Source organism: Eubalaena glacialis, chromosome 19 (genome assembly GCF_028564815.1).
Source record: "Eubalaena glacialis isolate mEubGla1 chromosome 19, mEubGla1.1.hap2.+ XY, whole genome shotgun sequence".
Taxonomy (NCBI): Eukaryota; Metazoa; Chordata; class Mammalia; order Artiodactyla; family Balaenidae; genus Eubalaena; species Eubalaena glacialis.
Window position 1 is genome coordinate 41,631,468 of NC_083734.1, and position 16,780 is coordinate 41,648,247.

Consider the following 16,780-nt stretch of genomic DNA (forward strand, 5'->3'; position numbering starts at 1 on the left):
GGCTCTCGGTCGCCCCCCAGTGGCCCCTAGGGCCCCATCCGCTTGTTCAATGCGCGCTCAGGTGAGAGCAAGGCTGGGAATTTGGGGCCCATTGCATCCCATCCTGCCCACCCTCCTCTCTTGTGTTAAGCATACTAGGGACTGAGTACTACAGCGTGACTCTCATTCACACCAGAATCTACCCTGTTGGTTTGTCTGTCTGTTCATCTCTCCATGCATCCATCCATCTATTCTTGCCACGCGTATATTAAGCAAGGTATTCTCCGTCGGGCTCTTTTCATCCTTCATGTTTCAGCTTAGATCTCAGATCTTCCCTGTCACCTTATCTCTCAAGTAACATCCCTCCCCCCATCACAACGCTTAATTTCCTTCACAGCATTTTTCATTATTTATAATTGTCATGGTTTACATCTTTTTAAAAATATTTATTTATTCATTTTTGACTGCATTGGGTCTTAGTTGAGGCACCCGGGATCTTTCGTTGTGGCGCAATGGGCTCTTCATTGCGTCGCACGGGCTTCTCTCTCTAGTTGTGGCACAGGCTCAGTAGTTGCCACGCACAAGCTTAGTTGCCCCGCGGCATGTGGAATCTTAGTTCCCCAACCAGGGAAAGAACTGGCATCCCCTGCGTTGCAGGGCAGATTCTTAACCACTGGACCACCAGGGAAGTCCCATGATTTACATCTTTACTGTCTGTCTTCCTCACTAGAATATGGGCTCCATGAGGGTAGGGACCTTGTCTGGCTTGTTCAACTTTGTATCCCAGCACTTAGAACAATGACCCATAGAGTTATTGAATGAATGACACAGTGACTACTATTTAACAGGCACAGTGCTTGACACTGGAGATAAACAAATGAATGACCCCTTGTGCTCTCAAGTTCATGAACAAGTCAGGGAGGGAATTCCCTGGCGGTCCAGTGGTTAGGACTATGTGCTTTCACTGCCGTGGGCATGGGTTCGGTCCCTGGTTCGGGAGCTAAGATCCCACAAGCCGCGCGGTGGCCAAAAAATATAAAAAATAAATAAATAAAATATGAACAAGTCAGGGAGATACAGATCAAAAGATAGAGTCCAGGAGAGTTGTGCAGACAGATGGGCAGGGGCCCAGAGATCTGGGAAGGCCAGCTCTTATCACTAAAGCCTACTGTGGTTACTGATTCAGCCCAACCTCAGTTTCCCTTTTTGCTTGTCACAAGAGAGATAGTCAGAGAGACAAGGGCTGCATAGTTTTGAGGACTCAAAAGGCAGGAGGAAGGTAGCTGACTCGAGTTCTTAAAAATCTGATCTGAACCAGCCATGGATCTTCCCTAGGGTAGCCTGCCTGGTCTGGCCTGACCTCTGGGCAGCCTATGGCTTCCATCATTTCTCCATGTGTACCAGCTAACCTGTCATATGTCAGAATGGAGGCCAGAATGGTGATGAGAGAGGAAACCTGGACCTCTAATTCTCATTCAAGTTAGGAATTCCTTCAAGGTCTCTGTGCTTCTGAGCTAGAGGACAAAACCCCAACCCTCCCATTTACAGGCTCCCTCTCCTCCCAGGAATCCCAGGCACAGCTCACCCTGTGCCCAACTGTGGATAGTCCTAGAGACCCAGTTACAGAGCTCCCTGTGGATCTGGGCTCTGTCAGCTCCAGTTGAAGGGACACCACAGAGCCCAAAAAGCCAAAAGGAATAATATCAACTCGTACTCACACTGTAATTTCCATCTTCCAATTTTATTTTATTTATTTATTTATTTTAATTAATTTATTTTTGGCTGCGTTGGGTCTCCGTCGCTGCGCGGGCTTTCTCTAATTGTGGCGAGTGGGGGCTACTCTTCGTTGCGGTGTGCGGGCTTCTCATTGCGGTGGCTTCTCTTGTTGCGGAGCATGGGCTCTAGGCGCGCGGGCTTCAGTAGTCGTGGCATGTGGGCTCAGTAGTTGTGGCTCATGGGCTCTAGAGTGCAGGCTCAGTAGTTGTGGCGCACGGACTTTGTTGCTCCGCAGCATGTAGGATCTTTCTGGACCAGGGCTGGAACCCGTGTCCCCTGCATTGGCAGGCGGATTCTTAACCACTGCGCCACCAGGGAAGCCCCTGATTTTATTTTTATTTATTTATTTGGCTGCACTGGATCTTAGTTGCAGCATGCGGGATCTTTGCTGCAGCATGTGCGATCTTTTGTTGCCGCGCGGGGGCTTCTCTCTAGTTGTGGCCCACAGGCTCTAGAGCACACGGGCTCAGTAGTTGCAGTGCGTGGGCTAAGTTGCCCTGAGGCATGTGGGATCTTATTTCCCCGACCAGGGATGAACCCGCATCCCCTGCACTGGAAGGCGGATTCTTTACCACTGGGCCACCAGGGAAGTCCCCACTATGTTGTTTTGCCTTTTAGAATTCCAACGAACTAGTTTCTTAATCTGGGGATTCAGGGAATATGAATCCCTTATAATTGCCCAAAACATCATGCGCCTATGCACATATGCCTTGTTCTGAAAGAAAATCATGGCTTTTATTACATTTTCATGGGTCAGAAGGCTTTGCCTTGCACTGTCTCAGGACCAGGATACACCCTAACCCCTCATCCCCCTCCATCCCTTATCTTGTTTGGGTGCCTTACACTCTACATCAGGCCTTACCATCTCCTGCCTGGACTATCGCCATAGCCTCCTGCATGGTCTCCCTAGTCCAAGCTCTCCTCCTTTCTGTCCACTCTTTGAACATACAAATGGCATACCATTTTTCCACCGTAAAAATTCTTCAATCCCTCCCAGTCACCTGAGGATGACATATAAAATCCCCAGGGACTGCAATGCCCTGGCATCTGATTCCCTGCCCTATCTCATCTCTCAACCAATATCCCAATCAATACCAATCCCTCTCCACCCCGCTCATTCTTTATGCCTCATGTCACATGCTGCCTCCTCCAAGAAGCCTTCCTTGACTGCCCCAGGCAGACCCAGGTTTCCTTCTTGGTTCCCTGCACTTGGGGGCTACCTCCATGATAGCTTAGGTCTCTTGTATGTTCTGTATTGCCTTCAAATTTCCCTGACACCTCCCTGCTGGCCTTTGAACTCTTTCAGGGCAATTGACCATAGGGTTTCACTTTTGTGAGCCAGCACTTGGCATGGGACCCGGCACACAGAAGACACTCAGTGTTTGTTGAATGACCTAATGCCATTTGTCAGAAGGGAGTGCAAAGGAGTCTAGGCAACTCCATGCTCACTTCCCTGTACAGTACCTGTACTTATTGGAAGAAGAGCCTCACCTTCTTAGACACAAGAGAGAGAACACCTGTATTTGTGTGTGTGGGGTGTGTGTGTGTGTGTGTGTGTGTGTGTTTGGAGACAGCATGCTGTACTGCCTATGGAGTTAGGCAAATGTTGGTTCATATTTGACCCTGCTGCTAACTGGCTGTGTGACCTCGACTAAGTTGCTTTCCCTCTCTGAACCTTAGTTGTCCCCTCTATGAAAATGGAATAATGCATCTTCCTCACAGGGTTGCTGTGAGATTAAAGGAATTAATGCATTGAAATGGCTAACTCCATGCCTGGCACATTGGCAAGGGCTAAACAATGTGGGTTCCCTTCCCCCCCCACTTGAGTTTGCAAACCTGTGCTGAGATTTGTTATGGGAACCACATGGCTTGAGTTTGTATCTATTTCAGCATATTTGCAAATGCATTTCTTCCTAATTTGTATTTTGATCGTATGAACAGTTGTATGCAATTCACGGTGATGATGCGTGTTTATGTGTTTACGTTTGTCTTGGTATGGACAGTGGCATACACTGGAAGTGTGTACACACACTGAGAGTTTTGCGTGGCTGTGTTGGTGGGTGGGTGTTGCATGTTGAATGAGTGTGTGGAATGGGTGTGGAATTAAGTGTGTGTTGTGTGCTACCTACGAGGGTGGGGGGTCTGAGTGTATGGGAGTGGGGGAAGGGCTGGTCTGTGTGGCATTATGTGTGTGAAGGCTGTGTAGACCAGCACTGTCGCATAGAACTTTCTGCCTTGTCCAATAGAGTAGCTATTGATAAGAGCACATGTGGCTATTGAACACTTGAAGTGTGGCTGGTGAGATTGAGGAACTGAAGCTTTAATTGGATTTAATTTTAATTAATTTAAATGTAAATAGTCACAGGTAGACTATTGACAGAAACCTCAAACTTGTTCTCCACAGACCAAGTGATGTGCATCCCCCGCCCCCCCCTTATCACGGAAACCCATCCATCGCGTCCCGACCCCAGCAGGGAAATAGACCCGCTGGAGCCCCGCCCGCGCGTGTATGCGCGTGTGCGCGCGTGTGAGACGTACAGAGGGGGCTGCTACCGCCTCCCCCCAACCAGCTCCCCCCTCCACCCCCCGCAAGTCCCCAGGCGAGCAGTGAATCAGCCTGACAATGAGGTGAGTCATTCATGAACTGCTCTGGCCGACCCAGCAGGCGGGAAGCTAACGTCAGCCAGCCTCCCAGTCCTACCCCCCAACCCCCCGGTGGGATCGCTCAACCCCACGCACTGCAGATGTTGAAGAAACTGACGCGGGCGGATCAAGGCACTAAAACTTATCTCCTTGGCCCCTCCCTTTGGTTTGCAATCCATTCATCCTCCAGCCCTTTTCTCCCCTCCGGTGGCATGTGAATCATCCCAAGATCTACGCCTCCAGTCCAACACCCACCTCCACAAGCCTCTCGCGGACGGTCTTCTTCCAAGGTTGGGAGGTGGGGGCAAGGAGGCTGGACACCTGGTGGGGCGCCAAGGTCTGGCTTTGGACGGGAGGCTGACTCTCTCCGAACCGTGGGGTGGGCGGGGCTCAGGGCAGGCTGCAGCCGGCTGGGTCTCTGCGAGCCGACATCCAGCTTACTTGGAGCACCAAGACAAACAGGGGTCAGCAGGGAAGGAGTTGGTGAAGCTTGCTGCCTGGAGCACCTGTGGCTGGTGGTGAAGAGGGGATGGGGCAGGGGCAGCAGCATTCCTCTGGTTTCCAGGGAGGTCCCATATAGTGTCTCCCCAGTACCTGACAATCTTCAGAACCTGGTAGATTCTCTCCTCTGCCCTCCTCTACCTGTTCCCCCAACCCCCAGCCTGAACCCCACCACCCGGCACCAATCAGCCTTCTTTTCTTGGGCTGAATGTCACCTGGGCTTGGACAACTTGGTCCCACGGTGGTGTCCCTTACAGGGTCGGAAATAAATCATCAAACACCTTAAAAATGTGTAGACCCTTTGACAAAACAGCTCTATCTCTAAGAATTTATCCTAATAAAAACTGATGTGTGCAAGGATTTAGCTACAAGAAGGTGCATCACAGCATTATTTAAAATGGTGAAAAATTTGAAACAACCCAAATTTCCATCAAAAAGGGATTGAATAAAGAAACTGGTAAAACAACACAATGGAATGCTGTGCAACCTTTAAAAATGATGTTGTGGAAGAAGATTTGATGCCATGGGAGTATTTTCATGATGTATTACATTAAAAATTACATAGTAAGATATTGTATACTGTGTGATACAATTTTTCTTTTTTTTTAAATTTATTTATTTACTTTATTTATTTTTGGCTGCGTTGGGTCTTCGTTGCTGCGCGCGGGCTTTCTGTAGTTGCGGCGAGCAGGGGCTACTCATCGTTGCGGTGCGCAGGCTTCGCATTGCGGTGGCTTCTCTTGTTGCGGAGCACGGGCTCTAGGCGCGTGGGCTTCAGTAGTTGTGGCTCGCGGGCTCTAGAGGGCAGGCTCAGTAGTTGTGGCGCACGGGCTTAGTTGCTTGGCGGCATGTGGGATCTTCTCGAACCCATGTCCCCTACATTGGCAGGTGGATTCTTAACCACTGCGCCACCAGGGAAGCCCATTTCTTGAAAAAATATGAACATAGGAAAAAGATTAGAAAAGCATTTACCCAATTACTAATAATTGTTCTCATTGAATTATGCACTTAGGAGTGATTTTATTTTCTTCTTTGTACTTCTCCAATCTCCCTCTACATTAAGAGTTTGTGATTTTTGGGACCTCCCTGTCGGTCCGGTGGTTAAGACCCTGCGCTTCCACTGCAAGGGGACATGGGTTCGATCCCTGGTCGGGGAACTAAGACCCTGCATGCTGCTCCACGCGGCCAAAAAAAAAAAAAAAGTTAAAAAAGAAAAAAAGAGGGCTTCCCTGGTGGCGCAGTGGTTGAGAATCTGCCTGCTAATGCAGGGGACACGGGTTCGAGCCCCGATCTGGGAAGATCCCACATGCCGCGGAGCAACTAAGCCCGTGAGCCACAAATACTGAGCCTGCACGTCTGGAGCCTGTGCTCCGCAACAAGAGAGGCCGCGATAGTGAGAGGCCCGCTCACCGCGATGAAGAGTGGCCCCCGCTCGCCGCAACTAGAGAAAGCCCTCGCACAGAAACGAAGACCCAACACAGCCAAAAATAAATAAGTAAATAAATAAATAAATAAAAATGTTTAAAAAAAAAGAGTTTGTGACATTTTACAACAGAAAAAAATAATTATTAAATATTTTAAAAAGCCATTTGTGAGGGTGGTAATGGGAATTAACTGTAAATGAGCATTTTATTGGGTGATGAAAATATTTTAAAATTGGATTATGTGATGGTTGTACAAATTGGTAAAGTTACTAAAAAAAATGTTGAATTGTATACTTAAAATGGGTAACTTTTTGTTTAAAAACTCTAAACAAAAGCCATTTGCTGGGCTGTCTTCCAACCTGAACTTGAGGTCTAGGAGTAGGGATGCCAGATAAAATATAGGACACCCACTTAAATTTGAGTTTCAGATAAGGAATAATTTTAAAATATAAGTATAAAAATAAATAAGTTTAAAAAAGTCAGGAGCTCTTTATGTAAGTATACAAAATTATTCCTTGTTTATCTGAAATGTAAATTTAACTGGGAATCCATTCCCCCCCCCCCCCCCCATTCTGGCAACCCTAGTCTGGAATCCTTGTTCCTACAGCATCCCTGGGGCAGAGAAACAGACCTGTGGGTGGACATCCGGGCTTGCACCTCCACCCACCCCTAGGGCAAATCTATAGATACTAAGTCTGGGAGAGTGGGATGGGGATCTCAGGAGTTGGAAACAGCAAGGTGAGAGACGGTGGGGCAGAGGTCATTTCCAGTGTAGAAGGTGAGTTCCTTGCTCAGGGAATGGGAGTGGCAGTAGCATTACAGCTGGCCCTGAACCAAGGGGTGGTAACACCAAGGCTGGAGGTGAGGGTCGGGTTTACCCTTTGCCATGCCCTGTGCTAGCTCTTCACACAGGTACCCCACGTCCTGCTCCAGCAACCCAGGGAGGAGGAGGTCATTGTCCTTTCTTATGAGTGAGGAAATTCTAAGAGATAAAGTAAATTTCCAAGTTCACATAGCTGGTAAGTGGCAGAGAGTCAGTTCAGGTCTAGGTCTTTACCCTTTCATTGGGGTTGGGTCCAGTGGTTAAACTGATCATGCTCTGGGCTCTGATAACCTGGGGTCAGATCCCTGTATCCTTACTTACTGAGTCTGTCGCTTTTGGCAAGTTCCTTAAGTCTCCTGATCCTCAGGTCCTTCATCTTTAAAGTGGGGGCAATAATAATAATAACAACAACAACAACAATAATAATAGCAACACGACACTCATCTTGTGGAGTTGGGAGGATGAAGTGAAATGGTGCAGGTAAAGTCTGTTGCCTGCTGCTCTGTCTGTCTGCTGGGCAGGACGAGTCCTCAGTGGGTGTGCTAGAGAGACCCTACTGCTTGAGGATGATGGAATGTCCTTTCCAGACATGTAAATCAAGGCCTTCTCATTGGGGTGTCCTGGGTCCGCAAGGAGTTCCCAGGAGAAAGATGACACCGGGATGTCTCTGCGTATACAGGGGAGACCCTTCAAACCTGGGGAGACCTCATCTGGCACTGTACCCACAGAGCCTGGGTTCTGCCCTGGTCCTGACACTTACTGATTGCTTAACCTCACTTGGGCCTCTGTCTCCTTATCTATAAAATGGAATACATAGCATCTACCTTGTAGAATTGTGAGAATGGTAATACATGTGACGGGGCCTTTCAAAAGGAAGTTGCTCAATAAATGTTTAGCAGAAAGGGGGCAAAATGTATGTCAGGACTTCCCTGGTGGCTCAGTGGTTAAGAATCTGCCTGCCAATGCAGGGGACACGGGTTCGATCGCTGGTCCGGGAAGATCCCACATGCCGCGGAGCAACTTAGCCTGCGCGCCACAACTCCTGAGCCTGCGCTGTAGAGCCCACGTGCCACAACAACTACCTAGAGCCTGTGCTCCGCAATAAGAGAAGCCACCTCAATGAGAAGCCCGTGCACCACAACGAAGAGTAGCCCCTGCTCACCGCAACTAGAGAAGAACTGTGTGCAGCACAAAGACCCAATGCAGCCAAAAAAAAAAAAAAAGTTTGTCAACCGAAGACGACTTGCTGGAGGGACACAACTTGGGCCAGTTTGGTGTGGCTGTGGCCCAAGCCCCTCCGTGTAGCATCAGTCCACTGTGTCTTGTTCTCTATGGTTTCATGACCTCAGGGCCAAGAGGGCCTTCCAGAATCACAGTGTCCAATCCTCCGATCACAGAGGGGAAACTGAGGCTCAGAGAGGGCAAATGATTTGCCTGAGCTTCTATAGGCAGAGCTGGCCTGTGTCTCCCAGGTTCCCTCCTTCACCACTGCTTCACTCAGCTTCTTGGGGCTCTGTTGTTTCCACAGGATCATAAGCTCCCAGAGGGCAGGCACATTTGCACCCTCTGTCCCCTCCCTGACATGTACGCCCCGCCCAGAGAAGATACCCTGGAGGGACCTGCAGACATTCGGAACGTGACTGGCCATAACTGCCCTTGCACTGTTGTGCTCATGTGGCCTTGACTCCTGAGCGGGCAGGCAGGAACCCCGTATAGTCCAGGAAATCCTGGGCCTCACTTCCAGGTCCCAGCAGGGCGGTGGGGGAGAGGGTAGGTTTCCTTTTCAACTACAGTCCCCTGGGCCTCCTGCTCTTCTTGCTGCTAGAAGGGTAAGAAGCCTCAGTGTGGGTCACTCTGGGTCCTGGCGGGTAGGGGGAGTGGAGTTGGGCTGAGAAGCTTTTTCCCACCTCTGTCCCAGGCCTCCTGGTCACCTGCTGTCCTTTAGCAGGTAGCTAGCTGCTATGCGAGGCTCTTGGTCGATATACTGGCAGCTTCTTTCTGCTTTCTCTCTCTACATAACATATATATTAAAGGTACCATGACAAATGGTGGTAGCTGCACCCAGAATTGTCTTTATTTTTTAAACAAATTCACAGCTTATTCCAGGAGCCACAGTGCTGGCTTTCTCAAGGCTTGGCCATTGCCTAGTGAAGAGACAGTGACCTGCTTCCAATCTCTGGGCCAGGAAGGTAGGAGGTAGGAGGCCTGGGAAAGGACAGAAAGTGTCGAGGGCTAGGTAAGGCTTTCAAGTGAGGAATGACTGAGGCCCTCACCTCTAGCCACTTGCTTTGTTTTTGGTTTTTTAGAGCTACAGCTGTAGAATTGTTAGCTCACAGAGCTGGAAAAATCCTCAGAAGTCATCCGTTCAATTATACCATTTTACAGATGAGGAAAGTGAGGTCCAGGGGGTAGCAGCCTTCCCAGGCACCTGTCTGTTGCTTTTCCTCCAAACATCCCAAATAGTCAAGCATGACTATATCCTGGATGCTGGCCTGAAACAGGTTTCCTTCTGCCCCAAGCCTGGAGGAGAGGGTCCTGGGAGGAAGGCAGGAGAGGGAGGGGAGGAGGAAACTGTTTTTCCATCTTTCCTTTTCAACTTCACCTGTTGGACCCTCCAGAAGTGTCTCCAGCTGGAAGGAAGAAAATCCAGTCCAACGCTCTCATCCTACAGGTAAAGAAACAGAGGCCCACAGAGAGAAAGGGACTTGTCCAGGGTCACGCTGGGAGGCCTGGGCCAAACTCAGGCATCCTGGGGGCAGTTTTCATTACACTCTGCATAGCTCAGTCCTCAGTGACACTCCTTTGCTTTGTGCCTTGGGGCACATGAATTGTTTGCCCTGAAATAAACTCTCTTGACTCTTGAATGTATTGTAAACCGCCCATGGGCAGGACTGGACCTTAAAGCATGCTGAAGGAATGAAGGTCCGGCCTAAACTTTGAAGCCTAGCACTACGCTGGATGTTGTCATCACATCTAATTTGGGATTCTCAGAGGGTCAGAACTGAAAGGAACCTTGGAGAACAGAAGTCCAGTCCTGTTCCCCAGATCAGGACACCAAGGCCCAGATGGACTCATCCAGTAGCACACCGGGATGGAGCTGATCCTAGGACCCAGGTTTTCTCATCTCCTGTCCTGTTTTCTTATTTATTTATTTATTTATTTATTTATTTGCAGTCCCCAAAGTACCTAGTATTGTGCTAGCCTGATAATTTTTCAATGAGCTCAATAAATTCTTGCTGAATGGACTAGAAACAACATGCCTCTGTGTACAAGTTGCCCTTGGTAATTGATAAAAGCTTTAAAGAATGCGTATTTCCTTTGATAAATATCCAGTAAATCCGTGTTGCATGAGTTTATCAGCTCAGTTCTTCCTTGTTCTATATTAAATATTTTCCACCCGAGGCTGCATTTAGGCACAGCTGGACTATTTCCACACCAGGCACTCTTTGAAGGCCAGCAGGGCCACCTAAAAAGTGTTGCTGCACCGGGGACCAGAGCTGTGGGCTGGACCACTCTGACAAGGGCCACCCCAGAGCCTCTGGAATTCTATCCATGGATCTGAGGCTTTCTACCCCAGGAGAGATTCTAGGTGAGAGTTTGCAGGTGAGGGCACATTGGCACTGGGTGCCCTGTCTGTTCCCCAGGTAATGCTAACTTTAGATGCTGTGTGAGTGAGAGGGATGTGGAGGAGATGGGTGTAGCTGTTAGTTCCGCAGCATCCACCGAGCAGGGAGGAAGGTTGCTCTCTGTCCTGCTCCAAGAACTGGCCAGGACACTTCTCATGATTTCAGACAGGAGTGGCCGCTCCCAGAGCCCCTGGCAGTGCTGCCCACCACTCCTCATTTTTCTCCCCAGCCCTGATGCCTCCTTCTCAAAGTCCAATGGTGCTGCCAGCCTGTCAGGCTATAGGTTAAACACCTGGCTCTCCTCCGAGATTGATTTCCTTCTACCAAGAGGCCAAATTCACCACTGGGTCCCAGGGTCAGAAGTTTTCCCATCAGCTACTAGATCCCATCTGCCCGATCATTCTAAATTGGGAAACTGAGGCACTGGTTAAGGAGACAACCCCGTGACTCCTGTTTCCATGGTGAATGGTCCTGGCAATGGCCCACCCTAGGGACTCATAACAAAAGATAGTTTTATTCTCTGTGAGAGACCCTAAGATCCTTAAATGCAGTTTCATCTCTATATCTCCAGCACCTACCGTTTGCACTCAAGAGACGTAAGAAGAATTCATGTGGAATTATTTAACCCCACTTACCAGAAAAGGAAAAATCTGAAGGCTCATCAGGGCCCCATATGGTGAATTCTCCTAACTTCTGGGGCATTTGGCATGGCGGGGACAAGGTGTTGATCTCAGAAATCTACAGAGAACAGGGCTGGAGTGCTGGGCTTGGGAGCCCAGCTCCCCCAGGCCCTTTTCCTAGTATTTGGTGGGACAGCCAGAGAGACATGGGTCTCAATCCTAGTTCTTGCTTGCATGAACTCTGTGACTCTGGGCAAGTTATTTAGCTTCTCTGAGCCTCAGTCCCTTCATCTGCGGAATGGAAAGGGCCTGGCCATAAGACAGTTATTGACATCTATCATACCACATGGGGAGATTCTTCCCCATGTTCTGAGATCTTGAGAGAAGAAATTCCAGAGTCTTCAGTCTCCCCGAGTCTTTATCTGCTATATGTCAGGTGATGTGCTAGGTGCTGGAAAGGCAACAAAATATATATGAGCTTAACGGCTTTTCTTAAGTGGCTCATACTCTGCTTGGGGAGGTAAAATATAAGCACTGAAAAAGCAAAATCCCAACCCAACCTAACCACCCAAGAGACATCATAAGATTGCACAAGAATAACAGCAAATGGATGGCACCATCATTATAGGATAGAGGCAAGAAGACCCCTGTCTTGGAGTGACACAGGGTGACTTTGTTGAGGTGGCCTTTCTCTCAGAGTCCACAGTCAAAAAGTGCTTATCTTGGCTAAGTCATTTAACACTCATTACGGGAAGAGATGCCATATGCCATAAATAGATGTATAGTTACAAATTGTTATCAGCATCAGTGAAAGCATATGTGGGCTTCCCTGGTGGCTCAGTGGATAAGAATCTGCCTGCCAATGCAGTGGGCACGGGTTTGATCCCTGGTCTGGGAAGATTCCACATGCCGCGGAGCAACTAAGTCTGTGCGCCACAACTACTGAGCCTGGGCTCTAGAGCCTGTGAGCCACAACTACTGAGCCCGCGTGCCACAACTACTGAAGCCCATGTGCCTAGAGCCCGTGCTCCACAACAAGAGAAGCCACCGCAATGAGAAGCCTGCGTACCGCAACAAAGAATAGCCCCCGCTCTCCACAGCTAGAGAAAGCCCACGCAGCAATGAAGACCCAACACCGCCAAAAATAAATAAATATTAAAAAAAAGGGAAAGCACATGTAACAAGGGGATCTTATTTAATCAAAGGACCAAGGAAGACCTCTTATAGAAAGTGATTTTTTTTTTTGACCACGCCCTCGCAGCTTGTTGGATCTAAGTTCCCTGACCAGGGATTGAACCCAGGCCCATGGCAGTGAAAGTGCAGAGTCCTAAGAAGTGATATTTAATTGAGCTCTATGGATGAGTAAGAGTTAGCTAGGCAAAGAGAAGAGGGGAAGGGAGCATTCCAGAAAGAAAAAACAGCCTGTGCAAAGGTCCTGGGGAACAAGGGACCCACTATTCAAGGACATGAGAGAAAGCCACAATGGCTGGAGTATAGAGAGCTAAGGGAAGTGAGGTGAGGTGGGACCAGATCATGTAGAAGCTTCTAGGCTGTTTTTTTCCAAGTATAAGGAGAAGTATGACCAGCTGCAGCAAAATTCCCTGTGGTACTTACTAAAAATGAAGACTCTAGGCCCATCCCCATCCCCTCCTCTGTCAGTGGGGTTCTGGAATCAGCATTTTGAACATGTTCCTTAGGTAATTTGTGAGTACCCTAAAGTTTGAAAACCACTCTTCTGGGCCAGATACAGCTTTCGGTGACAAAATTGGAAAGGTTTTAAGCCCTCCCTTGATTAGATTTGTGTTCTAAAAAGGTCATTCTGGCTTTGGGAGAAGGCTGGGATGGATGCGGGGAGTGGACTGGTTGGGGAGGCAGCTATAATATCTCAGGTGAGGCATGATTTGGCTTCAGAAAAGGGGTGGGGATGAAGATGGGTGGGACCTATTCATGAGATACTTTGTAGGAAGAACCTTTATCATTTATTACAGAAACATTGGGCTTCCCTGGTGGTGCAGTGGTTAAGAATCCGCCTGCCAGTGCAGGGGACACGGGTTCAAGTCCTGGTCCGGGAAGATCCCACATGCTGCGGAACAACTGAGCCCGTGCACCACAACTACTGAGCCTGCACTCTAGAGCCTGCGAGCCACAACTACTGAGCCTGCGTGCTGCAGCTACTGAAGCCCACAAGCCTAGAGCCCGTGCTCCGCAACAAGAGAAGCCACCGCAGTGAGAAGCCCGTGCACCGCAACGAAGAGTAGCCCCCGCTCACCGCAACCAGAGAAAGCCCGCACGCAGCAACGAGGACCCAATGCAGCCAAAAATAAATAAATAAATTTATTACAGAAACATTTATATATTCACTTTTTCCGATCAGATAAGTAACACATGATAGTTGTAAAATTTCAGATATACAGAAAAACATAAAGAGGAAAGCAAAGGTAAATTTTTTGCATATATTCTTATAGGCTTTTTGATATACAAACATATTCAGACATATGGATCTAGTTTTTTGTTGTTTATAATAATGGAACAATTCTGTAGTACTTGTTTGATTCCTGATTTTCAAGAAAACCGTATATCTTGAGGACCTTTTCAGGTCAATATAGACATATCATTTTAAATGTCTGGATCTGGATGGTATTCCACTGAATGGATGTGCCTTAGTTTATTTGCCAATCCCCTACTGATGGATATTTAGGTTGTTTCCAACTTTTCACATCATTAGAAGCAATCTCTTTCCTTCTATACTCATTTGTGAACACAACAATATTTATTTCCTTAGAATACATTTTCGTTAGTGGAATTACTGGGTCACTGACAAACCACCTAGGTTCTATCACACATACTCATATTGTGTTCTAAGGGGAGTTGTAGAAGAGGATAGCACCGAAGCCAGGGACCGGAAGTCTTCCTTTTGGAGGCCTTGGGCTATTACTACATTACAACTCTACCCTGGCCTTTCCCATTCTTTTTTTTTTTTTTTTTTTCTTGGCACACATTTAGCGTGTGCGGTCGGAACTGGCGGGTTCGAGACTTGTCCCAGACATCCACCCCCAGCCTGGACCCCTAGCTGGGGCCTCCACGGCCCTCCCAGCCCCTACGAATCCATCCCCATTTCCCCTCCCCCACCGCGGGAGGGCGTGTTAGGGAGACGCTTAGGCAGGCAATGATTGCACCATCCACGGTTTGAAAAGGAAGTGGAGGAAGCGCAGGCAGGAAAATCGTGCATCCCAAAGGCCGAGCCCCCAACAGCCAGGCCCGTACGCCTGCAGCGCTCCTTCAACCACTACTCCCAGGGCTCCTTCAACCACTACTCCCAGGGCTCCGATCCCTTGCCTTCCTTCCCCTCCCTAGCCCAACTCTTTGCTGTGTACTGGCCCTTTTAGAAGCTGTCACGGTGGCGCTGTTGGCCCCGCCCGGCGGGGAGGGCCAAGAAGGAGGGGAGGGGTTGCTGGTGGCTGAAGCTGGGGGTGGGGGGGTGGGGTGGGGGTGGGGGGGGTGGTCTGGGTCTATTTTTAGCTCCGGGTCGAGTCACGTGACGGCAGTGACGTCTCGAATGTTGTTGTTGGTGGCGGCGGCGAGCGGAGCCGGAGGAGCCGCCGCAAAGATGGAGGAGCCGTCGAGGAGGTGCTGCCGCTGCTGCCGCCGCCGCTGCTGCCGCCGCCGCCCGCGAAGCCGGAGCTCGAGCCGCAGGGGGTGAGCGCGCCCCACCAGCCCCGATCTCATCTCCCCCAGGCTCCCCGGACTCGACGCGGCGCCCCCTCCTCCCGCCGTCGCTGCCCGCGGGCTCCCCGAGCGCGCGTCGCGCTCCGCGCCCCCCTTCCTCCCTCCCGGCGCCCGGGTGCCAGTAGGCGCCCCCCGGGAGCATCGCCAGCCGGTAGCCGGGCCTCTGGGTTACTGCGCGCGCCCCTCCCCGCCCCTCCCAGGCAGGGGCGCCTTCCCTGCAGGTAAGGGAGGGGCCCGTCTTCCCGCTACCTACACCCCCAAATGGCCGGGAGACCGGCCGGGGATGTCTGATTTGCCCTCTCCCGGGAGGCGCGTGGTGCGTTGCAGGGTGTTTTGAGCCCTGCACCCGGATTCTGTGCAAAGCTCTCTTCGCTGGACACCCTTTCTTGGTACTCTGAGGTGAGGGGCGCTGCCCACCCCACAGCGCTTCTAGCCATACCTCAGAACGCATCCTTGATTTTGTGTCCTTGACTTCCGTGCTTGAGGAGGGGGCCTGCGGGCCCACCTTACTTCTCTCTCCCATTATTCTCACCCCCTCCCCCGTGAGGCGTTACTGCGTTTGTTCCCACCCTCTTTTCCCGTCTGACACCCTGGAGCCAGAGAGAGAGAGCTAGGAGATGAAAGCTGCCCCCCTTCTTGTCTGGGGTGGATGCCCCCCATTTTTCATCCTGGGTCTGTATCTCACAGAGAGAGGGACACTGCCTGTGCCTTTTAACTTGGGGAGGCTGCTTCCCCACCCCACCCTTCTCTGGGCCCCTGGGGAAGATGAGAATTGGCTGGGTGATAAGTAATTAATCTGGGAGTCTGGTTGTGGGGAGAGAAGAGGGGAAGGTGGGAGCACCCCATTTGGGGGAGGAGGTGACCACCTGATACCCCCCGTTGGCCTTCTGAGATGAGGTGTGTCCCTAAAGAGGAAGAGTAGCAGCTGCAGTTGCTCTTGGGGGTGCTCCAGAGACCCACCACTCTGACAGTGACCACTGTGCTTCTGGGGCCTGGAATGAGCTTTGGCGACTGGGGGTGATGATGGTGGTGACTGGGTTCAGGGTCCAACTGGGAGGGAAGGATGGAGCAGACCGTAGGAACAAAAGGAGGCAGGGGGTGGGAGATCAGGAGTCTTAGCCAGAAGGACCCACGACCAGACTGCTTTGCAGGACTGGAACCTGGAGCTGGGTCCTGCCCTGGGCCTCCTCAGGTTCAGAGGGTGTAGGCAGGGAGGGTCCTCAGTTCGAGTTCCAGGCAACAGGGGCCCTGAGCCTATGCTGGCTGTTTAGACGCTGGGCTGGGCTGGGCTGGGGATGGTGGGTGAGCCATGTTGGGGGCTGCCTGCTTCTTCATTTCAGTCTTCCTTCCTTCCTCTTCCTCCTAAACACAAAGCTTGGGGAGCCCTTGGTTTGCCTCCTGCCCCTTCTCTTGAATCCTCTCTTTCCTCTATCTCCCCTTGGACTTGGATCTGGGCTATGTCCAGCCAAGGCAGGGTGGGCGTCTCTGAGTTAGAGGGGTGGGCCCCTAGCATCTCCACTCTATGCTGGGAATGTATGCCTGCCAGGGGCCAGAGAGACAGATACCAGGTGCAGTTTACTTGGGGGCAAGGATGGAGGACATGTTAGCTCTGTGCCAGCCTCCCCTTCCCAATATATCCTCCTCTGTGGCTGGATGGAGTAA

At 50.3% G+C, this 16,780-nt stretch overlaps 1 protein-coding gene across 4 annotated transcripts in view; it reads left to right on the top strand.

The window, feature by feature from the left end:
* Window positions 1-14,939: 14,939 nt before the first annotated feature.
* Window positions 14,940-16,780, top strand: part of HDAC5 (histone deacetylase 5) — a 34,664-nt gene continuing 32,823 nt past the window's right edge. For all 4 annotated transcript variants that reach the window (XM_061175908.1, XM_061175906.1, XM_061175907.1 and 1 more), the window contains exon 1: window positions 14,940-15,088. The gene's annotated coding sequence lies outside the window, so the exon portion shown is untranslated. The remainder of the gene's footprint in view (window positions 15,089-16,780) is intronic.